At 46.5% G+C, this 12,208-nt stretch overlaps 1 long non-coding RNA gene across 1 annotated transcript in view; it reads left to right on the top strand.

Annotated features, from left to right (window-relative positions):
* The window catches only part of LOC119940997, a 68,017-nt gene extending 58,265 nt beyond the window's left edge, over positions 1 to 9,752 (top strand). Inside the window, exon 3 of the long non-coding RNA XR_005455071.1 lies at positions 9,622 to 9,752. This is a non-coding gene — a long non-coding RNA (uncharacterized LOC119940997). The remainder of the gene's footprint in view (positions 1 to 9,621) is intronic.
* The last annotated feature ends 2,456 nt before the right edge of the window (positions 9,753 to 12,208 follow it).

Here is a 12,208-nt window from a genome sequence, read left to right as displayed (position 1 = left end):
TGTACTGCTTGCCTTCTTTCATATTTATTACTCTATTTATTTATTTTACTTGTACATATCTATCCTATTTATTTTATTTTGTTAGTATGTTTGGTTTTGTTCTCTGTCTCCCACTTTTAGACTGTGAGCCCACTGTTGGGTAGGGACTGTCTCTATATGTTGCCAATTTGTACTTCCCAAGCGCTTAGTACAGTGCTCTGCACATAGTAAGCGCTCAATAAATCCGATTGATTGATTGATTGATTGATTTTATCAGCGTATTGCACACTGGCCAGGAATAATCTGCTTTTCACCCCTGCCCGGCCTCCCTACCTCTTCCTTCGTCCCTCCCTTGATACAGCTGGACTCCTCTCTCACAAGAGAGGAGTCCATAAGTTTCTATGTTGGCAGGGATCATGTCTACCAACTCTGATGTATTGTACTTTCCCAAGTGCTTAGTACAGTGCTCTACATCCAGTAGGTACTTAATCAATATCATTGATTGATTGCTTGATCTTTCATCAGTACCTGACTCAGGGTCATCAGAATCCTGTCCGACGGGCCTTTCTGGGAAATGCATCAGGCTCTGGTTTGGGAGCTGCTTTTAATGGGACCAAATGCTCCCTCCTCCTCTTCTGCTTCTTGGGAAAGCAGTGTGCACCTGGTGGAAGGAGCACGGGGAGTCAGAGGACCTGGGTTCCAATCCTGGCTCTGCCGCTTGTCTACCGTGTGACCTTGGGCAAGTCGTCTCACTTCTCTGTGCTGCAGTTTCCTCATCTGTAAAATGGGGATTAACAATAATAATGATAATGGTATCTGTTAAGCGCTTACTACGTGCCAAGCACTATTCTAGGCACTGGGGTGGATACAAGGTAATTAGGTTGTCCCATGTGGGGTTCACAGTCTTAATCCCCATTTTACAGATGAGGTAACTGAGGCACAGAGAGGTTAATTGACTTGCCCCAAATCACACAGCTGACAAATGGCAGAGCCGGGATTAGAACCCACGACCTCTGACTCCCAAACCTGGGCTCTTTCCACTAAGCCACGCTGGTTGGAATCAGACCGAGTCCCATCAGGGACATGGACTGTGTCCAACCCGATTATCTTGTATCTACCCCAGTGCTTTAGTGCAGCTCCTGGTACATATTATGCACTTGACAGATACCACGATTATTATTGTTATTATTACTGGGTGCCTCCTCTCCAAACCCCTTGGACGAACTGGCAATTGGTTGGTCAGACCCCATGGCTCCACAGTGAATTTCATTCAACAATTTCTGGTTGCTTCCAGCCAGGGATGGTTAAGTGACTCATTTTACCCTGTGTGGAGGAGACGCCACTGGCATAGCTGGCATCTATGGAATCAGAGTTCTTGCCCTTTTACCCAGGACTGGCTCTGCTTCTCAGGGGCTGATGAAATGGAGTCTTTACCCCCTGCAGTGATGCATCAGGGATTTTTCTCTTTGAACCTAAAGGACCACTCAAGCTAAAATCAATCAATCAATCGTATTTATTGAGCGCTTACTATGTGCAGAGCACTGTACTAAGTGCTTGGGAAGTATAAATTGGCAACATATAGAGATAGTCCCTACCCAACAGTGGGCTCACAGTCTAAAAGGGGGAGACAGAGAACAAAACCAAACATACTAACAAAATAAAATAAATAGAAATAGAATAGATATGTACAAGTAAAATAAATAGAGTAATAAATATGTACAAACATATATACATATATACAGGTGCTGTGGGGAAGGGAAGGAGGTAAAATGGGGGGGATGGAGAGGGGGACGAGGGGGAGAGGAAGGAAGGGGCTCAGTCTGGGAAGGCCTCTTGGAGGAGGTGAGCTCTCAGCAGGGCCTTGAAGGGAGGAAGAGAGCTAGCTTGGCGGATGGGCAGAGGGAGGGCATTCCAGGCCCGGGGGATGACGTGGGCCGGGGGTTGATGGCGGGACAGGCGAGAACGAGGCTAAAACTCATGTGAATAATAGGAGAGAGAACATCAGCCAGGATTTATCTATTTTATTGCCTCAGAAGAGCTCACAGTGCTTCTGTCAGGGATTTCAGTCATCCTTGTAGTCAGCCAATTAATCAGTGGTATTTATTGAGCACTTTCTGTGTGCAGAGTATTCATTCATTCAATCGTATTTATTAAACGATTACTCTGTGCAGGGCACTGTACCAAGGGGAAAGTACAATTGAACATTGAAAAGTGACAGTCCCTGCCCACAACGAGCTCACAATCTAGAACTGGAGAGACAGGTATCAATACAAATAAACAGACATCAATACAAATAAAAAGCATTACATATGTATATATATATATGTGTGTGTGCTGTGGGAGAGGGGGAAAGAGCAAAGACAGCAAGTCAGGGTGATGCAGAAGGAAGTGGGAGATGAGGAAAAATGGGGCTTAGTCTGGGAACTCCTCTTGGCGGAGATGTGCCTTCAGTAAGGCTTTGAATTGGGGGAGAGTCATTGTCTGGCAGATCTGAGGAGGGAGGATGTTCCAGGCCAGAGGCAGGTCGTGAGAAGGTGAGCACCAGAGGAGCGAATTGTATGGGATGGGTTGTAGAAGGAGAGAAGCAAGCCCCTTCCTCTTGAGCAGTGTCCTCTCCTTGTCCCCTGCCTAGTCTAGTCTGAAAGCAAGGGGCCCCACATTTTTCAGTCCTCTAACAATCCACTCTGATACCCCAAGGTTTCCGATCCGAGGCCTGGAGGTAATAATAATTCTAATAATTGTGATATTCAGCATTCAGTGTGTGTCAAGCACAGACCTAAGTGCTGGGGTACATAATCATGTCGGACACAGTCTAAGTAGGATTGAATCTCCATTTTTACAGGTAAGGAAACTGAGTCACAGAGAAGTAATTTGCCAGTGGTCACCCAGCAGACAGATGACGAAGCCAGGATTAGCACCAGGTCATCTAATTCAGAGTGAGTTCCTTTGCCTTTCAGAAGAAAGTTGGTTTTAGAATGAGTTCTAGGTTGTATTTTTCACAGTAAAAAGGTTTCCTAGCAAACTGGTCTAGCAAGACCAGCGCTCTTTCCACCAAGGCACATGACTCTTCTAAGCAGCTCTCAGGTGCCCTAACAATAATAATAATTGTGGTATTGTTAGGCGCTTACTATTTGCCAGACACTGTTCTAAGTGCTGGGGTTGATGCAAGATAATTGGGTTGGACACAGTCCCTGTCCCGCAAAGGGCTTACAATTTAGCGGAATGCGTAGGAGACCAGCTGTTTAATGACAGAAAGTGGATTTGATTTGAACTGTGGTAATCAACTAAGAGTTACCCCGGATCCTCATAAGACTGTAACTCTTTAAAAAAAAGTTGTGTGTGGTGTGTGTGTGTGGGTGTGTATTTGTGTTGAGGGGTGGGAGTTAAGGGAAGGAGCAGGAAAGATTCAAACTTCAGGAATGCATAGCAGCCTGAACCCAAATGTGATTAGTCTGTGGAGAGGCTGGAAGATTCTTAAATTAAAACCACCCTTAAGTCTCAGAGTTTTGGGGCAGTTTTGCCATTTTGGCAGTTTAAGGACCTTGGAGCTCTTTACTATCCTGTGGGAGAAAAAGAAAAACCAAAACTAATTGGAGCTTTTGCCCTTTTTTTTTTAACCTGTGACTGGGTTTCTTCCCCAGCTCCTGATGGCTGTGAAGTCGCGGCCCGCTAATCGTTTTTAATTAAATTGCATTTGGGCATTTGCTCAGAACATTTGGACATGTTGAGTTGACAAGTGATGGGTGTGATGATAATGATAATTGTGGTATTTGTTAAATGCTTATTCTGTGCCAAGCACTGAATTCGGCCCTGTGGCTAATCGGTTTGGACACAGTCCCTTCCCGTAGTGGGGCTCACAGTCTAAGTAGGATGAGGAAACTGAGGAACAGAGACATGAAGAAAGTTGTCCAGTGTCACTTTGCAAACAAGTGGCGGCGTCACTGTGAGAACTTAGGTCCTCTGACTTCCAGGCATGGGCTGTTTCCACTGCTCTGAAGAGTTTTCTGGAGTTTATTCTGAAATGTAAAATGTGGGGTGGTTGCAGATTGAGCGATACTAATGGGCTGGAATGAATGGGGCTAGTCTCAAAGGGTCATCTTTCACACTTAACCCCTCCTGAGGTTTCAACATGAGACTCCAATTGCCTCACATTTCTCCAGAGCTCTTAAATGATGGGTCTCTTTTGATGTTACCCCAGATTCCTCATCCACTGCTTGTCTGTGTGTGTATGTGTTCAGGCCTGTTGTATTTTCCCCCTTCAGATAATCAGCCCCTCGAGGGCAAGGACTGGGTCTTCTCTGTGCTTCTTCCCCAAAGGGCCCTAAATCTAAGCCTCTTTTACCTGTTGGGTGACTGACTGACACCCTGTTTTTTTCAGTGACTTAAGCTGTTGGTTTCCCTTTTGAAATGAGGGGCCTGCCTAATGATCTAACCCACCGTGGAAACCTTTTTACTGTGAAAAATTCAACCTAGAACTCATTCTAAAACCAACTTTCTTCTGAAAGGCAAAGGAACTCACTCTGAATGTGTTGGAGTGGATGAGCCGACTTGTAGGTGCTGATACTGTTTCCTTTATGACCACAAAGCCTCCCTATCATTCACTGTCGAACCCTTAATCTACTATTTTCAGTAGTTTGCCCCAGTATCGATTTAACTCTCTTCAGGCTTCTGAAATAAGAGACTCTGCCCAAGCGGGGTTTTGAAAGGTGTGCTGTTTGGTTCAAGTCGACCGAGAGCCGCAGATCAAAACAGCGGGGCGGCATTCTTGGGGCAGGAGGTGGGGGAGAGCAGACTTTCAGGGAGGGGAGGTGGGCGTGAAGGGTGGCAAGTGAGGGAGAGAGCTTTTGGGGGGTGCTTGGGGCTGCACCCTTCTCCAAAGGGTTGGATAAGTGGAACCAAAGTAATAATAATAATAATGGTACCTGTTAAACGCTTACTTAGTGCCAAGCACGGTTTGTAGCGCTGGGGAACATGTCTCTATATGTTGCCAATTTGTACTTCCCAAGTGCTTAATACAGTGCTCTGCACATAGTAAGCGCTCAATAAATACGATTGATGATGATGATGATGATGATCAGGTTGGACATAGTCCCAGTCCCATATGGGGCTCACAGTCTTAATCTCCATTTTCCAGATGAGGGAACTGAGGCCCAGAGAAGTGAAGTGACTTGCCCAAGCTTACACAGCAGGCATCCGGCAGATTTGGGATTAGAACCCAGGACCTGTTCCTCCCAGGCCCATTCTTTCTCCACTAAGCCACACTGCTTCCAAAACAGATACCAAGTCGGAGCCGCGCAGCAGGTGAAGAACTGCCCCGAGACTCGTGAGCTACAATTTGCCCATCCCTCAACTAGACAGTCACTGGGGCGAAAAGAAAGCTAAATGCCGAGTTAATAGAGAAAGATGGATGGAGAAAAATCAGTCAATCGGTGGTTTTTCTTGAGCGCTTACTGTGTACAGAGTACTCAGTGTTTGGGAGAGGGCAAAACAACAGAGTCGGTATACATGTACCCCATCCTCAAGGAGCATACAGTCCAGAGGGGAAAACTCCTTAAAATAAATTAAGGATATGGCTGAGGCTGATGGTGGGGTGAATATCAAGTGCCTAAAGGGTACAGATTCAAGGCCAAGCAAGAGGGAGTAGGGAAAATGAAGGATTAATCAGGGAAGGCATCTTGGAGGAGATGTGATCTTAGTAAAGCTCTGAAGATGGGGAAAAGTGATTCAGTCCTTTTGTTGTGGTCCCGCTTTCCCTCAAAGGGTTGGAAGTAGGATGCAGTTTCCCTTAAAGGTCCTGGGCCCACATAAACACAGAGCTTATTGTATGCTCCCAAGTGCTTAGTACAGTGCTCTGCCCACAGGAAGTGCTCAGTATGTACCAGTTATTGATTGACTCCCTGTCTAAACCTACTGTTTTGGTGTGACAGTAGCCACCCCACTAATCACCCTCCTCCCGCCCCCAACCCCTTGCATAAGGACTTGAAGTCTTTAGCAACTTATATCCAGTGTACTTGTTGCTGGTGGTTTTATCGCAGGGTATTAACAAGGTGTGGCCAGACTTTAGATTTGGCAGCAGATGACGTTTTTTCATCACTTCATGTTCACTTTAACTCATAGTAGAAGCCCAGGTGGGCTTGTGTCTGAGTTTCTGGGCCTTGGGGTGAGGTGGGCTGGCTTCCAAAATTCACAGAGGCAGCATGCATGTGTTGGACCAGATATGGGCTCCAGACTCATTCAGCCCCTGCATGGCCCTCACTTGGAAGTCATTCTTTTAACTGGCCAAAAGACTGCTTTCTTGGGAATCCCTCCAGGAAGGGAAAAACTGTCCGTAAGACTTGATTTCATTCACTTTTTCTCTCTTCCTCCCTCCCTCTCCCCCATCCAGAGATTACGTTGCCCATTTGTACTTCCCAAGCGCTTAGTACAGTGCTCTAAACACAGTAAGCACTCAATAAATATGATTGAATGAATGAGTGAATGATCTCTTGGAGACTGCACCTTCTTCTGTTGAATTTTTGTGCTCCTAAATTTCATAGGTACCGTGGCAGAGTCCCTGTCCTTATGAACTATGTATACTGGAGAAAGCTGTAGTGTTAGGCTTTGAACATGATCCATGGTCCAAATTTTGCTCAGGGTGACGTGTAGGCCTTTTGGGATCAGACTAGGGAGAGAAATGTTGTGGGGTGGAGGGAGGGGGAGAGACCTTCATTATTGGGTAAACATTTTTGTGTTTTGGGGGTTACCAGTCTCTGAGCTCAGAAGCCTTTTTCTTTGTCGGTGATAATATACTTTCCCCCATCATGCTGATGCTGGGCTCTGGCTGCATTGGCTGTTATGGTGTTAAATTTCAGGACTACGTAAGTTGAGACTCATTATCTCGCCACCCACTGCCTCAAGGCTGCCAGGGAAGTAGGTTTGGCAAGATAGCAGGGGAATGAAATAGTGGGGGCTAGCGACCAAACAGGAAATCCGTTCCTGGGTGGCTCTCGGCAAGTCCGGTGACTTACTGGGGAGGAGGAGGCGGTGTGGGCTGTAAGGTGGAGGGGGGTGACAGGATGAATGGACCTGACGCGCCTTGCTTTTCGGAACCCTCAAGCCACCATGTTATCACACTGCGTTTTTCCACCACTGTTGGGTTTCATTCCTTTATTAAGCCACTCGGCAATCTCAGCCGTGAAACCAGTTCATCGAGCCTGAGTGCACTTTACAGTCTAAAACGGGAAGCCTGACCGACGTAAACAGTGAATATCCTTTTGAAAGCAAAAGTGTCAGAATTACTGGAATGAGTTGGAGGGATGGGTCTTCAAGAGAGGTTGGGGAGAGAGTCATAGGATAGTAAGGTTGCTGGAAGAGGTGGTCTTGAGCATTACCCTAAAGGAAGAGTGTTGTCGGACAGGGCTAAAGAGGCTGGGGCCTAGTTAGCTGTGTGTAACGGGATGGGGCCACGGTGACAACTTTCTACTCCTTCTTCCCATCCAGGATGGGAAGGCAGGCGAAAGGAATATGACTTCTAATTTTAATTTCAGTACCTTAAAGTTGGCAGGTCCATAGCCCACCCACCGTGCTTGCCCTGGCAACCAGCTCCAGTTGCTGCTCAGAAGCTGACTGATTATCCAGGAAAAAGGGCATGAAAGAGCTGGGCCCCCATCTGTGGGGTAGGGAGAAAGGGTATTGAATCCCCATTTTACAGATGAGGAAACCGTGGCACAGAGAAGTTGTCACTTGCCCCGAATCACACGGCGGGCAGGTGGTGAAGCCAGAAGTAGAACCCGGGTCTCTTGACTCCGTCTTGTGCTCTTTCCACTTGACCCTGCCAAGAGGATTGGGTGGCAGACTGCAACCCATTTCCTTTCTAGCAATTACTCCGCGAGAAAGGGATTCCTGGCTTCAGCACTGTAATCATTTAATCCTCTGGATGCAGACTATCGGATGCAGGAAGGACGGGTCTCCTCTTGTGTCCGGAGATGGCACTGCTGTTGTCCAGATAGGGCACCATCAGGAAGGAGATAAAAATCCCACCAAAAGGCCCAGTTCTCGTTGCCACCTCTCAGGACAGGTGTAATAGAGCTGGATTGGGGAAGCAGTGTGGCCCAGTGGAAAGAGTCCAGGCCAGGGAGTTGGGTTGTCCAAGTCTGCCACTTGTGTTCTGTGTGACCTTTGGCAAGTCACTTAACAGCTCTGTGCCTCAGTTATCTCATCTGTAAAATGGGGATTAAGCCTGTGAGCCTTGTGTAGGACAGGGACTGTGTCCAACCTGATTATTTTGTGTGTACTCCAATGCTTAGTTAAGTGCCCAGCAAATAAGTACTTGACAGGTGCCATTAAATAATAATAATAGTAATGCGCAGAGAACAGCAGTGAGGAAAAGCAGCGTGGCAGTGCTTGGGAGGATGCAGAAAAAAAAAAAGCAGCGTCCCTGCCCTCCAGAAGCCTAAACTCTAGGCAGACACAGATCTTATACATACGTGAGGAATAGATGTCACTGGCATCAATAAAAGTAAACAAAGAATGAATAAGTAAGTAGAAGAAATAAACTGAAATATTCCTAAATTCCAAGGCTGACAAAAGCGACTTTCTGGATGGGCGGGGTGGGGATTAGTCAGAGAGTATCGCGTCCCATGCAAGAAGTAGGTCTGGGACAGTGAATCTGAGATAGAAGAGTTGAAACCCTGCTAGAGCTCGCATAGCTTTACTCCTCCCAAACCCACCTCCTAACTGTTCTCATCTCCCCTGTCTCTGACGACTGTTTCGGAGTGTCACTGCTATTATCCAGGTAGGGCACCATCAGGAAGGAGATAAAAATCCCAACAAAAGGCCCAGTTCTCGTTGCCACCTCTTAGGACGTGTGTAATAGAGCTGGACTGGGGAAGCAGGGTGGCCCAGAGGCCTGGAACTGTGGCGAGATGGGTGAGATCGAGGTACAGTGAGAAGGTTGGCATTAGGGGAGCCAAGTGTGCGAGCTGGGTTGTAGTCGGAGAGTAATGAGGGGAGGTAGGAGGGGGCAAGGTGATTGAGGGCTTTAAAGCCAAAGGTAAGGAGTTTCTGTTCGATACGGAGGTGGATGGGCAACCACTGAAGTTCGTTGAGGAGGGGGAAACATGGACTGAAAGTTTTTGTAGAAAAATGATCTGGGCAGCAGAATGAGGTATGGACTGGAGTGGGGAGAGACAGGAGGCAGGGAGGTCAGCAAGGAGGCTGAAATAGTAATCAAGGCAGGGTAGAGTAAGTGCTTGGACTAATGTGGCAGCAGTTTGGATGGAGAGCAGAGGGCAAATTCTAGGGATGTCGTGAAGGTCGAAATCACAGGATTTAGTGAAGGGTTGAATGAGAGAGAAGTCAAGGATAATGCCAATGTTACCGGCTTGTGAGACAGGAAGATATTCCTAGCAGGAGAGTCTTGAGGTACCCCAGATTTCAGTACCCTGCGAATGAGCTGTCTTTTCAGTTCCAAGATGCAAACCATTTCCCCTGCATGATTTAGGCATTCATCTGAGTAGAGGCAGGGGCCTGGACCAGTTGAACTCTTTTGAGACTACATATAGGACTCTCAATTATGGGCAGATTTTTGTCCAAAGGTTCCCCCTGCCTCAGTGTGTCCAACCGAAGACTGTTTTTTAAATAAGTGTCTCTCTGGTTCCCCAGCTCTGAACACTGACCTTGGGAATGCCACGCTTCTGAGCATCCACAATCCTTAAGCCAAGCATGCCTCGCTCCCAGATTTTGGTGTTCTGAGAGAGGTTCATCAAGAAGATCATACGTGGAGGAAGGGAGCACCCTTCCAGAGAAAAGGTGAGTATAAAAAAAATTAAGGAAAGGGGCTCTGATTAAAAACTTTAGAGAAAGAGAGCCTGGAGGACAGCAGAGGTGGTTCAAGACAGCGTAATGTGGGCTTTCTGCCCTCAGATTCTGAAAATCTCTAAAGAACTCCAACTGGGGGAAAAAAAAAGGGCAGGGGGGATTGGAATGAGATGGTTGCGAGGGTCAGGAAAGAGAGGTAAAATGCAGGTCATTGTCAGTGAAAACAAACATAAACTTGGAGATCCATCACAAAAGCTCCATCAGAGCTCTTTCAGTGTCTGTGCTCAGAGGATTTGGAGTGGGCAGAAGGGACCCTGACAGTAAGCCCTGAAAGACGATTTGTGTTTCAAATCATTTGTATTGGCAGCACTTGTTTATGTTAATGAAGTTACAGTATTGTAAAGTGCCAGTGCTAGATTTTTATTAGAGAAACATTCAGAAAACATTTAAGACATTTGTATGATAGAGAGAGTGTCCCATCTGCCCAGGATTACAATTGTTTGAGTTGAGTTGGAACCCTGTCTTTTAGCCAGGAGAGGGATTGAGCTCAGTTTGGCTCAGGGGCCCAGGGGACATGCTGGCCTGGACCTTGTCATCTGTCGAATTCTCATTCATTCAGTAGTATTTATTGAGCACTGCACTAAGCTCTTTGGAGAGTACAATACAACACTAAACAGACACATTCCCTGCCCACAATGAGTTTACAGTCTAGAGGAATTTGACTCTAATCGATGGGAATTGATCCACCCCCTGCCCAGACTCCACCCCCAGGTTCCCTGGAAGGGATTCCCGAATAAACCCATGGTGAAATGTTGTTGATTCAAGCCAAATTCAGAACATCAAGCAGTATTGGACTTGGCTTTATGCCCAGACTTGCCCCTACTTTTGTTTGGTTAGCCGGATTGATAAAACTGTTTGGATAACTGCCCTTCCACCGTATCGGGAACTGAAATTTCATACAGAGAAGTTTGGCCTGAGCCATGCCTGGATTGGGGTAAAATGGGTTTTTAATCTCCATTTTACAGATGAGAAAATTGAGGCAAAGCAAAGTTAAGTGACTTACCCAAGGTCACACAGCAGGTAGGAGGTGGAGCCGATATTAGAATCCAGGTCCCCTGAGTCCCAGGCCCATGATCTTTCCACTAAGCTATGCTGCTTCTCAAGGATTTGTAGGTGGCATGCTGCTGGGGTCCCTGGGTCACTGAGGGAGGAAAGGAAGGAGCAGAAAATGGAGGAAAAAAAAAGAAGAAATTGGAATGTGAACTTCCGGGGAACTTTAATCCAATTTGGCTTGAGAAGTGCTGTAAAAAAAACCAAACAAACCAAAAAACCCATGCAGTTGCAGTAAACACCTCCTTAAAGTTTCCCTTCAGCGTGGCCTAGTGGATAGAGCACAGGCCTCGGAATCAGAAGGACCTGGGTTCCGATCCTGGCTTTTCTGCTTGTCTGTTCTGTGACCTTGGGTAAGTCACTTAACTTCGGTGGGCCTCAGTTATCTCATCTGCAAAATGGGGAATTAAGACTGTGAGACCTTTGTGGGACAGGGATTGTATCCAACCTAAGTAATTTGTATCTACCCCGGCACTTAGTACAGTGCCTGGCACATAGTAAGCGTTTAAGAAATACCATCATTTTTACTGTTATTATTCTCGTTATTCTCAAGGCCCTGCTGAGAGCTCACCTCCTCCAGGAGGCCTTCCCAGACTGAGCCCCTTCCTTCCTCTCCCCCTCGTCCCCCTCTCCATCCCCCCATCTTACCTCCTTCCCTTCCCCACAGCACCTGTATATATGTTATATGTTTGTACATATTTATTACTCTATTTATTTATTTATTTTATTTGTACATTTCTATCCTATTTATTTTATTTTGTTGGTATGTTTGGTTTTGTTCTCTGTCTCCCCCTTTTAGACTGTGAGCCCACTGTTGGGTAGGGACTGTATATGTTGCCAATTTGTACTTCCCAAGCGCTTAGTACAGTGCTCTGCACATAGTAAGCGCTCAATAAATACGATTGATGATGATGATGATATTATGTTCCACATAACACATTTTCTATAGGGCCCAGCAACCCACCTGCACAGACTACTACCATACGAGCACCTAAACATTCAGGCAAACGTGCACAAGGTTTAAGGAATCATTGGACTGTGTGCACGTGGGGGATAATCTGGAAAAGCTCCACGAAGGAAGCCAATTTTCAGCAATTTTTTTTTTTTCTGGGGGGGAACAGGGCCTGCTTGGTAAAGAGCATTACTCGCTGGTGGTTTGAGAAATGCAGCCTGGTTTTACCAGTGTGACTTTTTGGAGGTGGGTTTTGGAAGAGATAAACCAGGTGTTGCACATGGGAGGGTCCTAGCTTCTCTTTTTGTACCATAGGAAGTGTGTTTAGAGGCTAATGGACCCCTTCCCCTCCCCTTCCTTATCTTTCAG

This window comes from Tachyglossus aculeatus, chromosome 19, assembly GCF_015852505.1.
Source record: "Tachyglossus aculeatus isolate mTacAcu1 chromosome 19, mTacAcu1.pri, whole genome shotgun sequence".
NCBI classification, from domain to species: Eukaryota; Metazoa; Chordata; class Mammalia; order Monotremata; family Tachyglossidae; genus Tachyglossus; species Tachyglossus aculeatus.
Note: the sequence above shows the minus strand (reverse complement) of the source record. Positions and strands in the feature narration are given on the sequence as shown.